This window comes from Hippopotamus amphibius, chromosome 12 (genome assembly GCF_030028045.1).
Source record: "Hippopotamus amphibius kiboko isolate mHipAmp2 chromosome 12, mHipAmp2.hap2, whole genome shotgun sequence".
NCBI classification, from domain to species: Eukaryota; Metazoa; Chordata; class Mammalia; order Artiodactyla; family Hippopotamidae; genus Hippopotamus; species Hippopotamus amphibius.
In genome coordinates this window covers 50,019,815-50,045,494 of record NC_080197.1, presented here as the reverse complement: position 1 = coordinate 50,045,494, position 25,680 = coordinate 50,019,815, and positions in this window count along the sequence as shown.

Genomic DNA, 25,680 nt, shown 5'->3' with positions numbered 1-25,680 from the left:
TGCCATGGCAGCTCCAGGAAGGCCTCCCAGGGCCTTCTCTCCCCTCACACCGTCGTGTCATTCGGCCCACCCGGGAGCAAAGGTCCCCCTGGGCAGGGCTCAGGGTGCAGCCTGTGTGTGCTTTCACGGCTGGGAAAGGGGAGATCCTGAAGCTGGCTGCCCACTTGTGAATGGGGCCGGAGGGCAAGAGCCGGCATTCGTTTCGTGGGAAGCGGGAGATCTGGGCTCTCCAAGCTGCATGCAGATCCCCTCCCTGGCTGCCCCTCTTGCTGCCTTCTCGGCTGCCCAGCCTCTCTTCCCCACGCGTGCGTCTCATCGAAAGGAGCAGGCTGCTTGCCATTCTTGGCAAGGGCCTCATCCCACAAGCCCCGTTTCCTCGAAGGGGAGTGCACCTTGGTACCCAGAGCCTCCAGAGGAGCTGCAGTCTCTCCAGCCACAAAGGCCGGCAGCTGAGCCCAGGACAGCCTGCTGCGTGGAGGGCTTCCATGGGAGAGGGCCCTGCTTCCCTGGCGGGGGCTCTTGCTCACACTGCTCTCCGTGGGGAAACACTGTGTGCGCCAAGTGGCTCCTGGGTGCAGAAGATCTCTCCCCAGCGCCGGAGGTGCAGGGAACCCTCTTTGGACACAGAGCAGTGTTCTAGGCAGGCCTCCCAGGCTGGGAGAGCCTCCACTGCCCCAGCTGTCCAACGGCCTCAGGAACACACTTCTAGGGGCTGTGGGTCTGACAGGCAGGGCGGCCTGAGGGGGGGAACGTGGATTGCAAGGCCAAAGCCACTGCGCTGAGCATTGCCCCTGGAAGTCCCAGCTGCAGGCTCTCTGCTCCACGCCCAGGCTGGAGTGAGCCTGGACCCTGGCCTGCAGACCCAGGCTTGCCCTGGGCACTGCTAGGGCGGGACCCAGCCCAGGCTCAGCCAGGCCTCCCTAGGGCTTGTGCTGGCCTAGGCCACTGCCAGCCAGCAGGAGCTCGACGCAACACAGTTCATTCGAGAAGGCCCCAGGGTGTTGCCTGTGTGTGTCTCTTGCACTGCTCGGAAGCTGCAGGTCCAGAGGCTGTTGTGTGCACCTGGCCACTGGGGCCTGAGGATAGATAGAAGAGGCATGAGCCCACTTGCCAGCGGGACTCCTGCCGCCTCGGCGTTGCCTGCCCACCACCCCCTTGCTGCCTGCGCTGTCTTCCCTGCTGGCAGGCCTCTGGGTGCCCCGGCCAGTCTATGCCAAGGAAACAAGGTGCTTGCTCTCCCCTTGCTAGAAGCTCCTCCTACAGCCTTCTGGACCAGGGGACACATGCCCCCTGGACCAGCAGCCTGCAAGGAAGCTGCAGCTCAGCCATCCAGCAAGGCCTGCAGTACTAGGCAGGAAGCCACCTGCTAAGGACAGCTTTCCCACGCCAAACCTTGGAGGAGCTCATGGAGGCACGGGCCTGCAAGCGTTTTCCACGGGAGGGCACTGGGTGCCCAAAGCCTCCCCTGCGGCCTCTGAGCGCCCTCCAGCCCACAGGCCCTGGCAACCCACTCTGCTGCCGGAGGGAAGTTCTAAGCAGGACGCTCTCGCCTGGGGAGCCAGGGTGCCTCCTGCTTGGCAAGTGGCTCAGGACCTCCTGTGGAGCGAGGCTTCCCCTCCCATGCTTGGCGGCCAGCACATGGTGTCCTCGCTCCACCGAAAACCTCTCTGCTTTGAATTCAGCCCTGGATCTCCTAGCTGACTGCTCTGCCCCAAGCAGCAACTCCAGCGTGCGCCCAGCCCCCAACCAGGAGAGTGCCTTTCCTGAGCACTGCTATGCCATGGCAGCTCCAGGAAGGCCTCCCAGGGCCTTCTCTCCCCTCACACCGTCGTGTCATTCGGCCCACCCGGGGAGCAAAGGTCCCCCTGGGCAGGGCTCAGGGTGCAGCCTGTGTGTGCTTTCACGGCTGGGAAAGGGGAGATCCTGAAGCTGGCTGCCCACTTGTGAATGGGGCCGGAGGGCAAGAGCCGGCATTCGTTTCGTGGGAAGCGGGAGATCTGGGCTCTCCAAGCTGCATGCAGATCCCCTCCCTGGCTGCCCCTCTTGCTGCCTTCTCGGCTGCCCAGCCTCTCTTCCCCACGCGTGCGTCTCATCGAAAGGAGCAGGCTGCTTGCCATTCTTGGCAAGGGCCTCATCCCACAAGCCCCGTTTCCTCGAAGGGGAGTGCACCTTGGTACCCAGAGCCTCCAGAGGAGCTGCAGTCTCTCCAGCCACAAAGGCCGGCAGCTGAGCCCAGGACAGCCTGCTGCGTGGAGGGCTTCCATGGGAGAGGGCCCTGCTTCCCTGGTGGGGGCTCTTGCTCACACTGCTCTCCGTGGGGAGACACTGTGTGCGCCAAGTGGCTCCTGGGTGCAGAAGATCTCTCCCCAGCGCCGGAGGTGCAGGGAACCCTCTTTGGACACAGAGCAGTGTTCTAGGCAGGCCTCCCAGGCTGGGAGAGCCTCCACTGCCCCAGCTGTCCAACGGCCTCAGGAACACACTTCTAGGGGGTGTGGGTCTGACAGGCAGGGCGGCCTGAGGGGGGGAACGTGGATTGCAAGGCCAAAGCCACTGCGCTGAGCATTGCCCCTGGAAGTCCCAGCTGCAGGCTCTCTGCTCCACGCCCAGGCTGGAGTGAGCCTGGACCCTGGCCTGCAGACCCAGGCTTGCCCTGGGCACTGCTAGGGCGGGACCCAGCCCAGGCTCAGCCAGGCCTCCCTAGGGCTTGTGCTGGCCTAGGCCACTGCCAGCCAGCAGGAGCTCGACGCAACACAGTTCATTCGAGAAGGCCCCAGGGTGTTGCCTGTGTGTGTCTCTTGCACTGCTCGGAAGCTGCAGGTCCAGAGGCTGTTGTGTGCACCTGGCCACTGGGGCCTGAGGATAGATAGAAGAGGCATGAGCCCACTTGCCAGCGGGACTCCTGCCGCCTCGGAGTTGCCTGCCCACCACCCCCTTGCTGCCTGCGCTGTCTTCCCTGCTGGCAGGCCTCTGGGTGCCCCGGCCAGTCTATGCCAAGGAAACAAGGTGCTTGCTCTCCCCTTGCTAGAAGCTCCTCCTACAGCCTTCTGGACCAGGGGACACATGCCCCCTGGACCAGCAGCCTGCAAGGAAGCTGCAGCTCAGCCATCCAGCAAGGCCTGCAGTACTAGGCAGGAAGCCACCTGCTAAGGACAGCTTTCCCACGCCAAACCTTGGAGGAGCTCATGGAGGCACGGGCCTGCAAGCGTTTTCCACGGGAGGGCACTGGGTGCCCAAAGCCTCCCCTGCGGCCTCTGAGCGCCCTCCAGCCCACAGGCCCTGGCAACCCACTCTGCTGCCGGAGGGAAGTTCTAAGCAGGACGCTCTCGCCTGGGGAGCCAGGGTGCCTCCTGCTTGGCAAGTGGCTCAGGACCTCCTGTGGAGCGAGGCTTCCCCTCCCATGCTTGGCGGCCAGCACATGGTGTCCTCGCTCCACCGAAAACCTCTCTGCTTTGAATTCAGCCCTGGATCTCCTAGCTGACTGCTCTGCCCCAAGCAGCAACTCCAGCGTGCGCCCAGCCCCCAACCAGGAGAGTGCCTTTCCTGAGCACTGCTATGCCATGGCAGCTCCAGGAAGGCCTCCCAGGGCCTTCTCTCCCCTCACACCGTCGTGTCATTCGGCCCACCCGGGGAGCAAAGGTCCCCCTGGGCAGGGCTCAGGGTGCAGCCTGTGTGTGCTTTCACGGCTGGGAAAGGGGAGATCCTGAAGCTGGCTGCCCACTTGTGAATGGGGCCGGAGGGCAAGAGCCGGCATTCGTTTCGTGGGAAGCGGGAGATCTGGGCTCTCCAAGCTGCATGCAGATCCCCTCCCTGGCTGCCCCTCTTGCTGCCTTCTCGGCTGCCCAGCCTCTCTTCCCCACGCGTGCGTCTCATCGAAAGGAGCAGGCTGCTTGCCATTCTTGGCAAGGGCCTCATCCCACAAGCCCCGTTTCCTCGAAGGGGAGTGCACCTTGGTACCCAGAGCCTCCAGAGGAGCTGCAGTCTCTCCAGCCACAAAGGCCGGCAGCTGAGCCCAGGACAGCCTGCTGCGTGGAGGGCTTCCATGGGAGAGGGCCCTGCTTCCCTGGCGGGGGCTCTTGCTCACACTGCTCTCCGTGGGGAAACACTGTGTGCGCCAAGTGGCTCCTGGGTGCAGAAGATCTCTCCCCAGCGCCGGAGGTGCAGGGAACCCTCTTTGGACACAGAGCAGTGTTCTAGGCAGGCCTCCCAGGCTGGGAGAGCCTCCACTGCCCCAGCTGTCCAACGGCCTCAGGAACACACTTCTAGGGGGTGTGGGTCTGACAGGCAGGGCGGCCTGAGGGGGGGAACGTGGATTGCAAGGCCAAAGCCACTGCGCTGAGCATTGCCCCTGGAAGTCCCAGCTGCAGGCTCTCTGCTCCACGCCCAGGCTGGAGTGAGCCTGGACCCTGGCCTGCAGACCCAGGCTTGCCCTGGGCACTGCTAGGGCGGGACCCAGCCCAGGCTCAGCCAGGCCTCCCTAGGGCTTGTGCTGGCCTAGGCCACTGCCAGCCAGCAGGAGCTCGACGCAACACAGTTCATTCGAGAAGGCCCCAGGGTGTTGCCTGTGTGTGTCTCTTGCACTGCTCGGAAGCTGCAGGTCCAGAGGCTGTTGTGTGCACCTGGCCACTGGGGCCTGAGGATAGATAGAAGAGGCGTGAGCCCACTTGCCAGCGGGACTCCTGCCGCCTCGGCGTTGCCTGCCCACCACCCCCTTGCTGCCTGCACTGTCTTCCCTGCTGGCAGGCCTCTGGGTGCCCCGGCCAGTCTATGCCAAGGAAACAAGGTGCTTGCTCTCCCCTTGCTAGAAGCTCCTCCTACAGCCTTCTGGACCAGGGGACACATGCCCCCTGGACCAGCAGCCTGCAAGGAAGCTGCAGCTCAGCCATCCAGCAAGGCCTGCAGTACTAGGCAGGAAGCCACCTGCTAAGGACAGCTTTCCCACGCCAAACCTTGGAGGAGCTCATGGAGGCACGGGCCTGCAAGCGTTTTCCACGGGAGGGCACTGGGTGCCCAAAGCCTCCCCTGCGGCCTCTGAGCGCCCTCCAGCCCACAGGCCCTGGCAACCCACTCTGCTGCCGGAGGGAAGTTCTAAGCAGGACGCTCTCGCCTGGGGAGCCAGGGTGCCTCCTGCTTGGCAAGTGGCTCAGGACCTCCTGTGGAGCGAGGCTTCCCCTCCCATGCTTGGCGGCCAGCACATGGTGTCCTCGCTCCACCGAAAACCTCTCTGCTTTGAATTCAGCCCTGGATCTCCTAGCTGACTGCTCTGCCCCAAGCAGCAACTCCAGCGTGCGCCCAGCCCCCAACCAGGAGAGTGCCTTTCCTGAGCACTGCTATGCCATGGCAGCTCCAGGAAGGCCTCCCAGGGCCTTCTCTCCCCTCACACCGTCGTGTCATTCGGCCCACCCGGGGAGCAAAGGTCCCCCTGGGCAGGGCTCAGGGTGCAGCCTGTGTGTGCTTTCACGGCTGGGAAAGGGGAGATCCTGAAGCTGGCTGCCCACTTGTGAATGGGGCCGGAGGGCAAGAGCCGGCATTCGTTTCGTGGGAAGCGGGAGATCTGGGCTCTCCAAGCTGCATGCAGATCCCCTCCCTGGCTGCCCCTCTTGCTGCCTTCTCGGCTGCCCAGCCTCTCTTCCCCACGCGTGCGTCTCATCGAAAGGAGCAGGCTGCTTGCCATTCTTGGCAAGGGCCTCATCCCACAAGCCCCGTTTCCTCGAAGGGGAGTGCACCTTGGTACCCAGAGCCTCCAGAGGAGCTGCAGTCTCTCCAGCCACAAAGGCCGGCAGCTGAGCCCAGGACAGCCTGCTGCGTGGAGGGCTTCCATGGGAGAGGGCCCTGCTTCCCTGGCGGGGGCTCTTGCTCACACTGCTCTCCGTGGGGAAACACTGTGTGCGCCAAGTGGCTCCTGGGTGCAGAAGATCTCTCCCCAGCGCCGGAGGTGCAGGGAACCCTCTTTGGACACAGAGCAGTGTTCTAGGCAGGCCTCCCAGGCTGGGAGAGCCTCCACTGCCCCAGCTGTCCAACGGCCTCAGGAACACACTTCTAGGGGCTGTGGGTCTGACAGGCAGGGCGGCCTGAGGGGGGGAACGTGGATTGCAAGGCCAAAGCCACTGCGCTGAGCATTGCCCCTGGAAGTCCCAGCTGCAGGCTCTCTGCTCCACGCCCAGGCTGGAGTGAGCCTGGACCCTGGCCTGCAGACCCAGGCTTGCCCTGGGCACTGCTAGGGCGGGACCCAGCCCAGGCTCAGCCAGGCCTCCCTAGGGCTTGTGCTGGCCTAGGCCACTGCCAGCCAGCAGGAGCTCGACGCAACACAGTTCATTCGAGAAGGCCCCAGGGTGTTGCCTGTGTGTGTCTCTTGCACTGCTCGGAAGCTGCAGGTCCAGAGGCTGTTGTGTGCACCTGGCCACTGGGGCCTGAGGATAGATAGAAGAGGCATGAGCCCACTTGCCAGCGGGACTCCTGCCGCCTCGGAGTTGCCTGCCCACCACCCCCTTGCTGCCTGCGCTGTCTTCCCTGCGGGCAGGCCTCTGGGTGCCCCGGCCAGTCTATGCCAAGGAAACAAGGTGCTTGCTCTCCCCTTGCTAGAAGCTCCTCCTACAGCCTTCTGGACCAGGGGACACATGCCCCCTGGACCAGCAGCCTGCAAGGAAGCTGCAGCTCAGCCATCCAGCAAGGCCTGCAGTACTAGGCAGGAAGCCACCTGCTAAGGACAGCTTTCCCACGCCAAACCTTGGAGGAGCTCATGGAGGCACGGGCCTGCAAGCGTTTTCCACGGGAGGGCACTGGGTGCCCAAAGCCTCCCCTGCGGCCTCTGAGCGCCCTCCAGCCCACAGGCCCTGGCAACCCACTCTGTTGCCGGAGGGAAGTTCTAAGCAGGACGCTCTCGCCTGGGGAGCCAGGGTGCCTCCTGCTTGGCAAGTGGCTCAGGACCTCCTGTGGAGCGAGGCTTCCCCTCCCATGCTTGGCGGCCAGCAGATGGTGTCCTCGCTCCACCGAAAACCTCTCTGCTTTGAATTCAGCCCTGGATCTCCTAGCTGACCGCTCTGCCCCAAGCAGCAACTCCAGCGTGCGCCCAGCCCCCAACCAGGAGAGTGCCTTTCCTGAGCGCTGCTATGCCATGGCAGCTCCAGGAAGGCCTCCCAGGGCCTTCTCTCCCCTCACACCGTCGTGTCATTCGGCCCACCCGGGGAGCAAAGGTCCCCCTGGGCAGGGCTCAGGGTGCAGCCTGTGTGTGCTTTCACGGCTGGGAAAGGGGAGATCCTGAAGCTGGCTGCCCACTTGTGAATGGGGCCGGAGGGCAAGAGCCGCCATTCGTTTCGTGGGAAGCGGGAGATCTGGGCTCTCCAAGCTGCATGCAGATCCCCTCCCTGGCTGCCCCTCTTGCTGCCTTCTCGGCTGCCCAGCCTCTCTTCCCCACGCGTGCGTCTCATCGAAAGGAGCAGGCTGCTTGCCATTCTTGGCAAGGGCCTCATCCCACAAGCCCCGTTTCCTCGAAGGGGAGTGCACCTTGGTACCCAGAGCCTCCAGAGGAGCTGCAGTCTCTCCAGCCACAAAGGCCGGCAGCTGAGCCCAGGACAGCCTGCTGCGTGGAGGGCTTCCATGGGAGAGGGCCCTGCTTCCCTGGCGGGGGCTCTTGCTCACACTGCTCTCCGTGGGGAGACACTGTGTGCGCCAAGTGGCTCCTGGGTGCAGAAGATCTCTCCCCAGCGCCGGAGGTGCCGGGAACCCTCTTTGGACACAGAGGGTGTCACTTTTGCCTGGTCACACCACACTATGTGCGGTAACTGCTCACGTAGGTCTCCCGCTATGGAATTTCATCATATCTACCAGATATAACCCAGGCCTGTTCACACCACTACCAGCAGGTTGCCACACAGCATGGTTCACCATGTCACAACGCCATCGCGGACACAGGGGGTCATCTTGACCTTGTCACACACCCCTGGCAGGGTGACAGCTCATGCAGTTTTGCCACATGATGAGGCCTTCATTGCCATTGGGTGTCACCCTGGCCATCACACCCCGCTAGGCATGATACCTCCTCATGTTTGTCACCCACACTGTGAATGTGTAACAGCTGACCTGTGTCAACTCAGCCCAGTCACACCATGCCAAGCAGTACACCTACTTGCATGGGTCACCCACATGGCAAGCCATTTTGGTCACCTGTTGTTACCTCGGCCTGGTCACACCCATCCAGGTGCGGTACTTCCTTGTGTGGGTCACCCACGTGGAGAGTCCATAAGGGCTGCTTGTGTCACATCAGCCCGATCACTTCTCACCAGGTGGATTGCCACCTCGTGTGGGTCAGCCAAGTGGCATGGCAGTCACGGCTGCTCTGTGTCACCTTGGCTTGGGCACACCCTGCCTGGCAGGGTGCCACCTAGCATGGGACACCCGCATGAAGAGTGCATCATGGCCGCTGGGTATCACTCAGCCTGGTCACACCCTGCCTTGTGTGGTGCCACCTCACTTGGATCACCCACATGGTGAAGTCTTCATGGACGCATGTTGTCACCTTGGCCTGATCACACTCCAGATGGCAGGATGCAAGCATGCATGGCAACCCACATGGTGAGGCGTCACAGGCTCCGGGTGTCCCCACGGCCAGGACACACCACACCCAGAGGGGAGCCACATCACACAGGTCATGCATCTTGCAATGCTGTCATGGCTTCCAGGTGTCACCTTGGCCCAGGCACACCCCTCCAGCAGGGTGACCCCTCCCATAGGTCACCCACATTGCAAGGCTATCACTGACACTGGGTGTCACCCCCACCTGGTCATACACTGCCCTTGTGGTGCCACTACACATGGGGGTCCAGAGTGGTAAGACTGTCTCAGCTGCTGTGTGTCACCTGGCAGGTAAAACCCTGCCTGGTGGGGTGCCACCTTGCATGGGTCATTCACGTGGACAGGCCATCATGGCTACCAGTTGTTACCTAGGCCAACTCACACTCCATATGGTGGGGTGCCCCTTGGCACATTTCATCCACATGGTCAGGCCATCACAGCCATTGGTTGTCTCCACAGCATGCTGAAACCCCACCTGGCAGCGTGCCACCTCATGCTGGTCACCCATGTAGTGAGGCTGTCACAGCCACCAGGTGTCACCTCAGCTATGTGACACCCCTCCAGGTGGGGTGTCACCTCAAGGGGGTCCCCCACATGGCAAGGCCGTCTGTCACCAGGTGTCACCTTGGCCAGGTCAGTCACCACCTGGTGGGGTGTAAACTAGCACGCATCAACAACCAGGTGAGGCCATTAAGGCCACTGGATGTCACCTCAGCCCAATCACATCCCACCAGGTGGGGTACCTCCTTGCATGGGTGACCCACGTGGTAAGGTCATCTTAACCACCAGGTGTCACCTGGCAGGGTAAAGACCTGCCCAGTGGGTTGCCACCTCATATGGGTCACCTGCATGCCCAGATCATGAAGGCCACCAGTTGTCATCTCAGCCCACTCACAAGCCAATGGACAGGTTGCCACTTGGTGTGGATGACCCAGGTGGGGAGCCTGTCACAGCCACTGGGTGTAACCTCTGCCTGATCACTCCCTGCCAGGAGGGGTACCACATCATGTGGGTCACCCATGTGGCAAAACAGACATGGCCACTGGGTGTCACCTCTACCTGGGTACACCCTGCCAGTGGGGTACCTCCTCCTGCTGGTCACCCATGTGGCAAGGCCCTAGCAGCCACCAGGTTTTCCACAGCTGGGTCACAGCTTGTCTGACTGGATGCCACCTTGTGTGATCCCCCCAAGTGTCCAGACTGTCAGGGCCACTGGGCATCACTTGACCTGCTCACACCCTGCAAAATGCATCATCACCATGAGCGGGTCACCCATGTGATAAGACCAACATTGCCACTATGTGTCACCTCAGCCCAGTCACTCCCTGCCCTGTGTGGAGCCACCTCACACAGGTTAGGCATATGGTGAGGCCATCATGGCCACCAGGTGTCACCTCAGTCGGGTCACACCCAGCCCAGCAGGGTTCCACCTCACATGCATCACCAGTGTGGCAAGGCCATCACAGGTGCCAGATGTCACCTAGACCCTGTGACACCCCACTGGGTGGGTTACCTCCTCACATGAGTCACTAGCCTCGTGAGGCTGTCCCAGCCACCTGGTGTCACATCAGCCTGGTCACACCCCACCCAATGGTGTGCCACCTTGCACAACTCACCCACGTGGCAAGCCCATTTAGGCCACCAGGTGTCACCTAGGCCTGGTCACATGCTGCTGGGCAGGGTACCTCCTCAAACAGTCACCCGAGTGGCAAGGCCATGTCAGCTGCTGGGTGTCACCTTGGCTATGTCAAACCCTGCCTCATGGACTGCCACCTTGCCCGGATTACCTGCATGGCCTCACCATCACGGCTGCTGAGTGTCAACTCGGCCCACTCACACCCCACCCAGAGAGTGGCCACCTCATGCCAGTCACCTGCATGACAAGCCATCATTTCCTCAGGCTGTCACCTTGGCCCAATCTCGTCCCACCCAGCAAAGTGTCACCTTGTGTGGACACCCACATGGCAAAGCTATCATAGCATCCAGGTATCACCTTGGTTTTGTCACACCCTGCCCGGCTGGGTGCCAGATCACGTGGGACACCCATGTGGCAAGGCCATCATGGCCACCATGTGTCACCTCGGCCAGGTCACAACCACTGGTGGGGTACCTCTTTGCAAGGGTCACCCATGTTACAAGGCCATATCAGCTTCCAAGTGTCATCTCAACCCAGTCACAGCCTGCCAGGTGAGGTGTCTACTCACCTGACACCCTCATGGCAAGGGCGTTTTGGTGGCAAGCTATCACCCCAACCCAGTCACACCACACCAGGTAGTATAACTTCTTACATGGGTCACCCATGTGCTGAGGCCATTTTGGCCACCAGGTGTTGTCTAGTCCCACACACACCATGTCTGGTGGGGTGTCACCTCACAAATGCCACCCACGTGGTGAGGCCATCACTGCCAATGGGTTTCACCTAGGCCTTGTCACACACTCTCTGGAGGTTTGCCACTTCATGTGTGTCAGCCACGTGACAAGGCCCTCATGGCCACTGTTGTCACATCAGCCTGTTCACACCCTGCTTGGCAGGGTGTCACCACACATGTGCCCACCCATCTAGTGAGGCAGTCATGGCAGCTGCATGTCACTCTGGCCCAATCAGACCCTGACTGATGGGGAGTCAACTCACAGGAGTAACGAGCATGGTGAGGCTGTCACCACTGCCTGGTGCCACCTTGGCCAGTCACAACCCACCAGGTGGGATACCACCTTGAGCAGGTGACCCACATTGCAAGACTTTCTCCATCACCAGTGATACCTGGCAGGGTGAAACCCTGCCAGGCGGAGTGCCATCTCACAAGGGTCACCCATGTGGCCAGATCATACCAGGAGCCAATTGTTACCTAGGTCTGGTCACACCCCACAGGGTGGAGTACTTTCAAACACAGGTCACCTGCATAACAAGGACATCTTGGATGCTGGGTGTCACCTGGCAGGGTAAAACCCTGCCCAGCAGGTGGCACCTCGCAAGGGTCACCCATTTGTCCATGGTGTCAGGCCAACAGGTGTCACCTAGGCACACTCACACCCCATCTGGTGGGGTGCCACAACATACAACTCACCTGTGTAGTGGGGCCATCACGGGCAGTGGGTGGCACCTTGGCTGGATCAAACCCCACCCAATGGGAAGTCACCTCACTCAGGTAACATGAGTTGTGAGAACAGGATGGCTTCTGGGTGTTACCCCAGCCCGGTCACACACTGCCCGATGGGCTACCACCTTGAGGGGGTCACCTGCCTAGTGAGGCCATCACAGCTACTGGGTGTCACTTTGGCTTGGTCACAACCCACGTGGAGGGATGTCACATCACACGGGTAACCCATGTGGAGAGGCCATCACAAACGCTGGATGTCAGCCCAGCCAGGTCATACTCCAACATGCGGAGTGCCACTCATGTGGTTCACCCATGTGGCCATATCATTTCAGCTGCCAGGTGTCACCCTGGCCCAGTCACGACCGGCAGGGTTGGGTACCTCCTCGCATGAGTTACCCTCATGGTGAGGCCTTCTCATCCACCAGGTGTCACTGAAGCCTGGTCACATCCAGACCACTGGCTGCCACCTCATGTGGGTCACCCATGTGGCCTTGCCATCATGGTCACCAGGTGTCAACACAGCCCGCTCACACACCTCCCACTGGGATGCCATATAACATAGGTCACCCACATGGCAAGGCTGTCATGGGCATTGGGTGTCACCTAGAAATGGTTGCAGCCCACCCGTCCAGGTGCCATGTATCGCAGGTAACCTGCATGGTGAGGATGTCATGGCAGCTGGGTGTCACCTTGGCCCAGGCACTCCCAGAATGGCAGGGTGCAACCTCACACTGGTCACCCACGTGGGGAGGACGTCCTGGCTTCTGAGTGTAACTCTGGCCTGTGCACAACCCACCAGGCAGGCTGCTGCCTGGTGTGACACACCTGCATGGCGAGGCCTTCACAGCCACTGGGTGTCACCTTGGCCTGGTCATACATTGCCTGGTGTGGTGTCACCTCATGCAAGCCACTCGAATGGCAAGGCTATCATGGCTACCAGATGTCACTTTGGCCTGGCCACACCCCACCTTATGGGGTGCCACCTTGCATGGGTCACCCACATGGCAAGCCCGTTTAGGCTGCTATGTGTCACCTCCACCTGGACACATGCCACTGGGTGGGGTACCCCCTCACACAGGTCACCTTAGTGGCAAGACCATGTCAGCCACAGGGTGTCACCTTGGCTGTGTCAAACCCTGCCTGGCAGGGTGCCACCTCACTTAGGTCACCTGGATGGCCTGGCTGTCACAGCCACCAATTATAAACTTGACCCACTCACACCCCACCCTGAGGGGGGCCACCTCATGCAGGCCATCTGTGTGATGAGGCAGTCACTTCATCGAGGTGTCACCTCAGCCCAATCACACCCTGCCCAGTGAAGTGCCACCCCACATGGACACCCATGTGGTGAAGCTGTCACCACAATGAGGTGTCACCTTGATGTGGTCACCCCATCTGGCTGGGTGCCACTGCACAAGGTTCACCCAGGTGGTGAGGCCATATGGCCACCATGTGTCACCTCAGCCTGGCCACAACCCACTTGTTGGAGTACTTCTTCACTTGGGTCACTCTCATGACAAGGCCAAAACAGCAGCCAAGTGTCACCTCAACCCAATAACAGAATGCAGGGTGAGGTAGCTACTTGTGTGACTCACCTGTGTCATGAGGATGTTTTCAGGCCAGGTGTCACCTCGGCCCGATCACACCCTGCTGGGCAGTTTATCTTCTCATGTGGGTCACCCATGTGGTGAGGCCAGCACAGGCACTAGGTGTCATTTTGGTTTGGTAACACCCCGCACAGCAAGGTGCCACCTCACACGGGTAACCTGTGTGGCGAGGCTGTCATGGACGTCGGGTGTCACACCAGCAAGGTCATACTCTGCTGTGTAGGGTGCTGACCTACACAATTCACCTGCATGGCCAACTCTTTTTGGCCACCAGGTGTCACCACAGCCCAGTCACACACTGCCAGACAGGACACCTCCTCACATGGGTCACCCAAATTGTGAGGCCATCACAGCTGCCTGAATGTAACCTCAGCTTGGTCACATGCCACTGGGCGGGTACCTCCTCTCATGGATCACCAGAATGGCAAAGATGTTTTGGCCACTGAGTGTCACCTCAGCTGTGTCAAACCCTGCCCAGCACAGTTCCACATCATGCAGGTCACCCACATGGCCTGGCTGTCATGGCCACTGGGTGTCAACTCAACCCACTCACACCCCACATGGAGGGGTGCCACCTTTGGCAGGTGACCTGTGTGGCAAGGCCATCACTGCCTCAGGGTGTCACCTTGGCCCAATCACACCCCACACATAGAAGTACCAACTTGTTTGGGACATCCACGTGGTGAAGCCATCACAGTGTCCAGGTGTCACCTTTATCTGGTCACACACCACCCAGCTGGGTTCCACCAAGTGCGAGACACCCACGTGGTGAGGCCATCATGGCTGCTGTGTGTCACCTTGGCCTGGTCACAACTTACCAGGTGGGGTACCTACTCGTGTGAGTCACCCATGTAAAAAGGCCATATTGGTGTCACTTCAATGCAATCACAGCCCACAGGGCAAGTTATCTACTTGTGTGACTCATCTGCATGGTGAGGCCATTTTGGCAGCCAGGTGTGAACTCGGCCTGGTTACCCCCCTCCAGGCAGTGTATCTCCTCATGCTGGTCACCAACAAGGAGAGGTTATCACAGCCACTGGGTTTCACCTCAGCCCAGTCACAACTCTCCAGGTAGTGTATCTTCTCACATGGGTCACCTGTGTGGCAAGGCCGTTTTGGTAACCAGGTGTCACCTCTGCCTGGTAACACCCTGCCGGGCAGATTACCTCCTCACATGGGTCACCTGCATAGTGATGACATCTCAGCAGCTGGGTGCCACATGGCAGGATAAAACCCTGCCCACCAGGGTGCCACTTCACTTGGGTCACCTAGGTGGCCAGGCCTTCATGGCTGCTGGGTGTACCTCAGGCCACTCACAGCCCACCTGTTGGAGTGCCACATCACACAGCTCACCTGCATGGTGAGACTGTCACTGACACTGGGTGTCATCTTGGCCTGGTCACACACTGCCTGGCAGGGTGCCACCTGATGCAGCCCACCCATGTGATGAGGCATTCACAGCTGCCAGGTGTCACCTAGGCCTGGTCACACCCCACCAGGCATGGTGCCATGTATTGCAGGTCACCTGCATGGCAAGACGGTCACACCAGCTGGGTGTTACCTCAGCCTGGGAATTCCTGGCCCAGTGGTGTGCAACCTCATGCTACTTACCCATGTGGCAAGGCCATCCTGGCCGCTGGGTGTACTTCGGCCCATGCCCAACCTGCACAACAGGGTGACACCTCACACAGGTCAGCCAGGTAGTGAGGCCTTCATGGCCGTTGGGTATCACCTCAGCCTGTTCACACCCTGCCTGGCAGGCTGCCACCTGGTGTAGCCCACCCACATGATGAAGCCTTCACAGCTGCCAGGTGTCAACTCGGCCTGGTGAAATCCTGCCTCGCAGCATGCCACTTCACACAGTCACCCAGGTAGCAAGGCCATCACAGCCACTGGGTGTCACCTAGGCCTGGTCACAGCCCACCAGGCATGGTGCCATGTTTTGCAGGTCACTCTCATGGCAAGACTGTCACCTCAGTCTGGTCACACCCCACCTGGCTGCATGCCACCTTGCCTCAGTCACCCACATGGCAAGACCATCACAGCCTCTTGGTGTCACCTCAACCTGGTCACACACCACTGGGTAGGGTACCTCCTCATGTGAGTCACCAGCCTTGTGAGGATGTCACAGCTGCCAGGTGTCGCCTCAGCCCAGTCACACCTTGCCCAGTGTGGTCTCACCACAAGCATGCCACCCACATGATGAGGCCATCACAGCCACTGGGTGTCACACACGTGGCAAGCTTGTTTATGTTGCCTGGTGTCACCTCCGCCTGGTCACACACCACTGGGTGGGGTACCTCCTCACACAGGTCACCCAAGTGGTGAGGCAGTATTGGCCACAGGGTGTCACCTTGGCCTTGTCAAACTGTGCATGGAGGGGTGCCACTGCATGGAGGTCACCTGCATGGTGAGGCCGTCACAGCCGCTGGGTGTTAGCTGTTCCTGGTCACACGCCACTGGGCAGGATACATCCTCACATGGGTCATCCAAGTGACCAGGCTGTCTCAGCTCTGGGTGTCACCTTGACCAGGGCAAGTGTTGCTCAGCAGGGTGCCACCTCACATGGGTAATCCATGTAGCCTGGCTGTCATGGCCACTGGGTGTCAACTCGACCCACTCACACTCCACCTGGAGGGGTGCCACCTCATGTGGGTCACCTGCGTGATGAGGCCATCATGGCCTCAGGGTGTCACCTTGGCCCAATCACACCCTTCCCAGTGAAGTGCCACCTCACATGAGACACCCGTATGGCAAAGTCATCATGGCATCAGGATATCACCTCGGTCCAGTCACAACCCACCTGGCTGGGTGCCACCTCATGTGGGACACCCACGTGGCATAGCCATCACAGCCACTGGCTGTCACCTTGGCCCGGTCACAACTTGCCAGTTTGGGTACCTCCTTACACAGGTCACCCCTGTGGTGAGGCCGTTTCAGCCCTCAGGAGTGACCTCAGCCTGATCACACCCCACTGGGCTAGGTATCTACTAGTGCATTTCACCCACTTGGAAGGCTGTTTTGGCTGCCAGGTGTCACCTCGGCCCAGTCACATCCCACGTGGTGTGGTGCCACCTCGCTTAGGTCACCCATGTGGTGAGGACTCCACAGCTGCATGGTGTCACCTCAGCAAGATCACACCCTGGATGACGGGATGAAAATGTGCTTGGGAATCTGCTTGGATCACACCTTGCCTGGTGGGGTGCCCCTTCTCTTGCTTCACCCACATGGTGAGGCCATCACAGTCCCTTGGTGTCACCTCTGCTTGCTCACACCTTGCTTAGCCAGGTGCTACCTTGAGTGGGTACCCACATGGTGAGCCCATCTCGGCCACCAGGTGTCACCTTGGTCCAGTCACTCACCACCAGGCAGAGTGCCACCTCATGCAGGTCACCCTAGTGGTGAGGCCATCATGGGTACAGGGTGTCATCTTGGCCAGGTAACTCACCACCCAGCAGTGTGCCACCTTGCACAGCACACCTGCATGCCAAGGCCGTCATGGCCACCTGGTGTCACCTAAGCCCAATCACACCCTGCCTGGTGAGCTGCCACCTCACGTATGTCATGGCCTCTGGGTGTCACCTATGCCCTGTCACACCATACCAGGCAGCGTGTCACCTTGTGTGAGTGACCCATGTGTTGAGACTGTCTCAGTCACCATGTGTCACCTGGCAGGTATAACCCTATCTGGTGGATTGCCACCTCGAGCTGGTCACCTTCATGGTGAGACTGTCATGGATGCTGGTTGTCATCTCTGCCTGCTCACACCCTGCCCAATGGGGTGTCACTTCACATGGATCACCCACATGGGGAGGCTGTCACAGCCACCTGTTGTAACCTCTGCCTGCTCACACCCTGCCCGGAGGGAAGCCACCATGTGTGGGTCACCTATGTGGCAAGGCCAAAATGTCCACTAGGTGTCACTGTTGCCTGGGCATACCCCTCCTGGCAGGGTACCTCCTCCTGCAGGTCACCCGTGTGGTGAGGCCCTATCGGCCACCAGGTTTTACCTCAGCCAGGTCACACCCCGCCTGATGGGGTGTCACCTTGCACTGGTTCACCCATTTGTTAAGACCATTATGGCTGCTGGGTGTCACCTTGGCCTGGGCACACCATGCCCAGCGGGGTACCTCCTTGAAAAGATCACCTGTGTTGCAAGGCCATATTGTCCACCAGGTGTTAACCCAGCCAGGTTATACCCTGCCATGCGGGGTGCCACCTCACATGGTTCACCAGTGTGGCTAGGTCATTTTGGACACTGGGTGTCATTTCAACAGGGTCACACCCCATTGGGCAGGGTACCACGTCATGTGGATGACTCACGTGGTGAGATTGTCTTGGCCACTGGGTGACACCTGGAAGGGTAAAAACCTGCCTGGCAGGGTGACACCTTGTATGGGTCACACACATGGCCAGGCTGTCACAGCTACAGGGTGTCACCTCGGTCCACTCACACCCTGCCCAGAGGGGTGCAACATGAGGTGGGCCACCACTGTGGTGAGGTTGTCAAGGGCAGTGTGTGTCACCTTGGCCCAGTCAAACCCCACCTGGCAAGGTGCCACCTCATCCAGGTAACACATATGGTGAGGATGTCATGGCTTCTGGGTGTTACACTGGCCTGGACACACACTGCCCAGCAGGGTGCCACCTGGAGAGGGAAAACTGTGTTGCAAGGCTGTGATGGTCACCTGGTGTCACCTGTTCCCAGTCACATCCAACCCAGTGGGATGCCACCTTGTGTGGCTTACCTGCATGGCGAGGCCTTCACCACCATGAGGTGTCACCTTGGCCCAGTAACACCCCACCTGGTGGGTGTCACTTCAAGTTTGTAACCCACATGGTGAGGCTCTCAACGGTGTTAGGTGTCACCTCAAACCACTCACACTTCACCCAGATGGGTGCCACCTCCCATGGGTTACCTGTGTGGTGAGGCCATCATAGGCACAGGGTGTCATCTCAGCCAGGTCATTCACGACCAGGCTGGGTGCCAACTCATGTGATTCAACCACCTGGTGAGACCATCACCACCATCAGGTGTCACCTCAGCCCAGGAAAACTTTGCCCAGCAGTGTGCCACCTCATGCGGGACACCTGTATGGCAAATCCATCATGGCTGCCTTGTGTCACCTCAGCTCAGTCACACACTGCCTGTTGGGCTGCCACCTTGCATGGGTGACCCTCCTGTGGAGGCCATCATAGCCACTGGGTGTCACCTAGGCCTTGTCACACCCCACCCAATGGGTTGCCAGCTCACGCCAGTCACCCACATGGCGAGGCCATCATGGCCATTGGGTGTCATCTCAGCCAGTCACACCCTGCCAGGCGCATTTCCTCCTTGCATGGGTCACCCAAGTGGTGAGGCCGTTTCAGCTGCAGTGTGTCAACTTGGCCTGGTCATACCCTGCTGGGTGGTGTACCTCCTTGTTGTGGGTCACCCATGTGGTGAGGGCACAACAGCCACCAGGTGTCACCCTGGCCTGGTCACACCCCACATGGTGGGGTGTCACCTCTCTCAGGTCACCCACATGTTGAGGCAGTCAGAGCTATCGGGTGTCACCTTGGCCCATTCATACCCCACCTGGTGTGGAGCCACCTTATACAGGTCAGGCATGTGGCTAGAGCAGCAGGGCCACCTGGTGTCACCTCATCCACTTCACACCCTGCCCAGCAAGGTGTCTCCTCACTCATGCCACCTGCATGCTGAGGCAGTCATGCCTGTCAGGTGTCACCTCTACCTGGTCATACCCTGCCCAGTGTGGAGCCACCTCACATAGGTCAGGTGCATGGTGAGGCCATTATATTTTCCGGGTGTCACCTAGGCCTGGTCACACCCCATCCCATGGGGTGCCTCCTTGAGTGGGTCACCTGCATGGTGAGGCCATCTCAGTTGCAGCATGTCACCTTGGCCAGGTCACTCACTGCTCAGCGGGGTACCAGCTCACATGGGTCACCCACAAGGTGAGACCATCATGGTCCCTTGGTATTCACCTTCACACTGTCACACACTGTTCAGAGACATGCTACATCACATGGGTCACCCATGTGACAAGGTGCTTGTGGCTGCTGGCTGTCACCTTGGCCCAGTCACACCCCACCCAGCAGGGTGTAACCTCAATGTGCCACCTGCATGGCGAAACAGACATGGATGTAGGTTGTCACCTCGGTCTGATCACACCCTGCCCAGTGTGGAGCCACCTCGCACCAGTCACACATGTGGTGAGGCCATCATTGCTTCCAGATATCACCTCGCCCTGGTCACACCCCACCTGGTGGGGTGCCAGCCCACATGGTTCCCCCATGTGGCGAAGCCGTCACAGCCACTGGGATCACCTCTGTCTGGGCACATCATGCCCAGCAGGGTATCTCCTCACGTGGATCACCTGTGTGGCCGGGCCATATTGGCCACCAGGTGTTAACCAGGCCAGGTCATACCCCGCCAGGGGAGGTGCCACCTAATGTGGGTGACCTGCCTGTCCAGTCCATCTTGGCTGCTGGGTGTCACCAGGCAAGAGAAAACCCTGCTCAGCATGGTGCCACCTCACTTTGGTCACACACACGGTCAGGCTGCAATGGCCACCAGTTGTCACCTCAGCCTGGTCACACCCCAAGAGGCGGGGTACCTCCTCACATGGGTGACATGCGTGGCAAGGCTGACATTGCCACTGGGTGTCACATCAGCCCAGGCACACCATGCCCAAAGGGGGAACTCCTCACATGGATCACCTGTGTGGCAAGGCATTATTGGTGACTGGGGGTTAACACAGCCAGGTCATACACTGCCAGGTGGGGTGCCACCTTACACAGTTCACCAGCATGGCAAGGTCAATTCAGATGCTGTGAGTCAGCTCGGCAAGGTCACACCACACCAGGTGGGGTACCACCTTTTGTGGGTGACCCACATGGCAAGACTGTCTTGGCCACTGGGTGTCACCTGGCAGGGTAAAAACCTGCTTGGCAGGGTCCATCTCGCATGGGTCACCCATGTGGCCAGGTCATCATGGCCACCTGTTGTCACATCAGCCCACTCACACCCTGCCTTGTGGGGTGACACTTCTTGCAGATTAACCATGTGGTGAGGCTCTCAGTGCAGCTGGGTGTCACCTCTGACTGGTTACACCCCACCCAGAGGGATGCCACCTCATGTGGGTCACCCACGTTGTGATGCCATCATGGCCACTGGGTGTCACCACAGCCCGGGCAAACTCTGTCCAGTGGGTTACTTGCTTGCTCTGGTCACATGAGTGATGAGGCTATATTGGCTGCCAGGTGTACCTCGGCCAGGTGACACCCTGCCCCATGGGGTGTCACCTCACGTTGTTCACCCATGTGGCCAGACCTTCACAGCCACTGGGTGTTACCTTGGCCCACTGACACCCACACAGTGGGGTGCAAACTCAAGCAGGTCACCCACATGGCAAGGATGTCATGTCCACCACGTGTCACTTTGTCCCTGTCACACCCTGCATGGCAAGGTGCCATCTCACATGGGTCACCCATGTGATAAGGCCATCATGGCCACTGGGTGTCACTTCAGCCTGGTCACAACACACACAGCAGGGTGCCACCTCACATGGGTAACCCATGTGGCAAGACCATCAAGGAAGCTGGGTGGCATTGTGGCCAGGTCATAGTCCCCTGGGCGGGGTGCCACCTCATGCAGTTAGCCACATGGCCAGAATGTTTTGGCCTCCAGCTGTCACCTCAGCCTGGTCACATTCTTACCGTCTGGGTGCCTCCTCGCATGGGTCACCCACATGGTGAGACAGTCATGGTCCCTGGGTATCACATTGGCCCTGTCACATGTTGTCCAAAGGGGTCCCACATCGTGTGGGTCAGTCACGTGATGAGGCCCTCACAGCCACTGGGTCTCACCTTGGCCTGTTCACACCCCACCCAGCAGTGTCACCTTGCAAGTGCCCCCATGTGTTGAGGCAGCCATGGCAGTCAGGTGTCATCTCAGCCCAGTCACAGCCCACCCTGTGTGGAGCCACCTCATGCAGGTCAGGCACATGGCAAGCCCATCACTGCCACCAGGTGTCAACTCAGCCCAGTCACACACTGCCCAATGGGGTGCAACATAACATGGGTCACCTGGGTGGTGATGCCATGATGGACATTGTCACCTCATCCCAGTCAAACCCCGCCTGGCATGATGCCACCACACATGGGTTATATGTGTGGTGAGGACATCATGGCTGCTGGGTGTTACCCCAACCCAGTCACACACCACCTGGTGGGGTGACACCCTGCAAGGGAAACCCATGTGGCAAGGCTGTCATGGTCATCTGGTGTCAGCTTGTTCTGGTCACAGCCAATCCCATGGGATGCCACCTTGTGTGGGTCACCAGCATGGTGAGGCTGTCACAGCCAGCAGGTGTCACCTAGGCCCAGTCACACCCTGCTCAGTGGGGTGCCACCTCATTCATGCCACCCATGTGGTGAGGCCATCATGCCCCCTGGATGTCACCATGACTGGGCACACCCTGCCAGGTGGGCTGCCACCTCACTCAAGTGACCTGTGTGGCAATGGCACCATGGGCACTGGGTGTCACCTAGGTCTGGTCACACAACAACCAGTGGGGTGCCATGTATCACAGGTCACCCATATGCCGAGACCTTCATGGCAGCCAGGTCTCACCTCGGCCCAGGCACACCTGGTCCAGTGGGGTGTAACCTCAGGCTGGTCATCCATGTGGTGAGGTCTTCTTGGCCTCTGGGTGTAACCTCAGCCTGTGTAGAACCTGCCCAGTGGGGTGACACCTAGCATGGCCCATCAGCATGGCAAGGCCTTCACAGCCTCCGGGTGTGACCTTGGTCTGGTCAAACCCCACCTGGAGGGCTGCCACCTCACACAGGTTACCCAGCTTGCAAGGCAGTCACAGCCATTGGGTGTCACCTCAGCCCAGTCACACACCACCAGTAGGGTGTCACATCATGTGTGTCACCTGCATGGCAAGGCCCCAAGTACCCTCAGCCCGTTCACACCTTATCTGGTGGGGTGCCACCTCTAATGCATCACCAACGTGGCAAGGCCATTTAAGCTGCTGGTTGTCATTCAGCCTGGTCACATACCACTAGGTGGGGTACCTCCTTGCATGGGTTACTTGAGTGGTGAAGCAGACTCGGCAGCCAGGTGTCACCTAGGCTGCATCAAACCCTGCTTGGCAGGGTGTGACCTGGCACAGGCCACCTGCATAGCTTGGCTGTCATGGCCGCTGGGTGTCATCTAGACCCACTTGCACCCCACACAGAAGGGTGCAACCTAGAGCGGGTCACCTGCGTGGCGAGACCGTCACCACCTCAGGGTGTAACGGTGGCCTGATCACACCCTGCTCAGTGACATGCCACCTCTCATGGGACACCCATGTAGAGAAGCCATCACAGCATCTGGATGTCACCTTGGTCTGGTAAAACCCCACCTGGCTGGGTGCCACTACACATGGGACAACCATGTGGCAAGTCTGTCATGGCTGCAGGGTGTCACCATGGCCTGGTCACACACCACCAGGTGTGGTATCTCCTCACATGGATCACCCACATGGTGACACCTTTTTGGCCATCAGGTGTCACTACAGCCTGCTCACAACCCACCAAACAGTTACCTCCTCATGCAGGTCACCTAGATGGTGAGGCCATCACAGACAATGGGTGTAACCTCCACTGGTCATATCCCACCCAAGAGGTGCCACCTTGTGCATGCCACCCATGTGGCAAGGGCATTATGGCCACCAACTGTCACTTCAGCTTGGCATACCCCAATAGGTGAGCTGCCACCTTGTTTGGGTGACCTGCATGACCATCATGGCCACCAGGTGTCACCTTTGTCCAGTCACACCCCACCCAGTGGTTTGCCATATATCACAGTTCACCTGCAAGGTGAAGCTGTCCTGGCCGCTGGGTGTAACATAGACCAGTGCACAACCCACCCAGCAGAGTGCACCTGGCATGGCCCTCCCATGTGGCAAGGACTTTACAGCTGCCCAAGTCACCTAGGACTGGTCACACCCCACCTGGCAGGGTGTCACTTTGCAGGGCTCATTCATCTGATGAGGCTCTCACAGACACTGGGTGTCACTTCAGCCTGGTCACACCATGCCCAGTGTGGTGCCACCTCGCTTGGGTCACCCACGTGGCAAGGCCTTTATGGCTGCAGGGTGTCATCTAGGCCTTGTCACACCCTGCCAGGTGGGATGCTGGCTCATGTGGGTTACCCACATGGCAAGGTTATCATGGCGTCCAGAAGTCACCTCATCTGGTCACACACCACCCTGCTGGGTGTCACCTCATGCAGGACACCTGAGTGTTAATGCCTTCATAGCCACTGGGGGTCACTTAGGCCCATTCACACCCTGCTGAGCAGGGTGTCACCTCACACATGCCACCCACATAGTGAGGCAGTCACGACTGCTGGGTGTAACCTCGGCCCAATCACAACCCACCTGCTGGGGAGCCATCTTGTGCACATCACACATGTGGTGAGGCTGTCACAGCCACTGAATGTCTCCTTGGCCCAGTCACACCCCACCATGCTGGGTACCACCTCAAATGGTTCACCTGCGCAGCTAGGCCATTGCTGCCACTGGGTGTCACCTTGATCCAGTCAATCACCAGCCAGGGGGTACCTCCTCATGCAGGTCTCCCATGAGGCATGGCCATCATGGGCACAGGGTGTCATCTCGGTCAGGTCACTCATGACCCGGTAGGGTACCAACTCTCACAGGTCAACTGCATGGTGATGCCATCATGGATGCCAGTTGTCACCTTACCCAGGAACACCCTCCCTGGCAGTGTGCCACCTCACACAGGAAACATGTGAGTCGAGGCATCATGGCTGCCTGATGTAACCTCATCCTGGTCACACCCTGCTCGCTGGGGAGCCAACTCGCACATTTTACTTGTATGGTGAGGCCATCATGGCCACGGAGTGTTACCTCAGCCTGGATACACCCCACTGGGTGGGATACCACCTCACTGGGTGACCCACCTGGGGAAACCATCTTGGCCACTGGGTGTAACCAGGCAGGGTAAAGCTCTGCCTGGTGGGGTGCCACCTTACATGGTTCTCCCACATCACCAGGCCATCACAGCTGCTGGTTTTCACCATGGCCTGCTCACACCCCACCTGGCAGGATGCAAGCTCTCATGGGTCACCTGCATGGTGAGGCCATCATGGGCACTGGGTGTCACCTCAGCCAGGTTAAATGCTGCCCAGTGGGGTGCCACCTCACGCTGGTAACATGCTTCATGAGGATGTCATGGCTGTCAGGTGTTACCCAGGCCCAGTCAAACATCACCCCATGGGGTGCCGCCTCATGAGAGATACCCACTTGGCAAGGCTTTCTCAGTCACCTGGTGTCCGCTTGGCCTGGTCACACCCAACCTGGCAGGATGCCACCTCATGTGGGTCACCTGTATGGCAGGGTGTCATGGCCACTGGGTGTCACCTCCACCCTGTCACACCCTGCCCAGAGGGGTGCCACCTCATGCATGCCACCCACATGGTAAGGCCATCACAGCCACTGGATGTCACCTCAACTGAGCATACACCACCAGGTGGGCCAAAACATCACTTGGGTGACCTGCATAGCAAGGCCATCACAGCCTGTGGGTGTCACCTAGGCCTAATCACACTCCACCTGGCTTGTTGCCATGATCGCACGTCACCCACATGGCAAGGCCATCATGGCAGCCAGGTGTCACTTTGTCACCATCACACCTGGCTGGCTGGTGTACCACCTTGGGTGGGTGACACAGGGTGAGACTGCACTGGCCGTTGGGTGTCACCTGGCAGAGTAAAAGCCTCCCTGGTGGGGTATCACATTATATGGGTCACTCATGTAGCCAGGCCATCACAGCTTCCAGTTGTCACCATGGCCTGTCACACTCCACATGGGGGAGTGATACTTCAGGTGAGTCACTGACCTGGTAAGTTCATCATGGCCACTTAATGTCACCTTGACCCTGTAAAACCCCACCCAGTGGGGTGCCAACATTATGCGGGTCACTCAGGTGGCGAATCTGTCACAGCTGCTGGGTGTCATCTCTGCCTGTTCACACCCCACCTAGTGGGGAGCAACCTCGAATGGGCACCCAGATGGTGACACAATCTCAGCTGCCATGGGTCACCATGGCCCAGTCACTCACCAACCGGTGGGGTTCCACCTCACACAAGTGTCCTGTGGAGTGAGGCCATCATGGGCGCAAGGTGTCATCTTAGCCAGGTCACTCACTGCCCAGCAGGGTGCCAACACGCATGGGTCAACTTCCTGGTGAGGCCATCTCAGGCACAGTGTGTCTCCCCAGCCAGGTCACACCCCACCAGGCAGGGTACCTCCTCTTGTGGGTTACCCATGTGGCAAGGACTTTACAGCCTCACATGTCAGCTTGGGCTAGTCAAACTCAGCGTT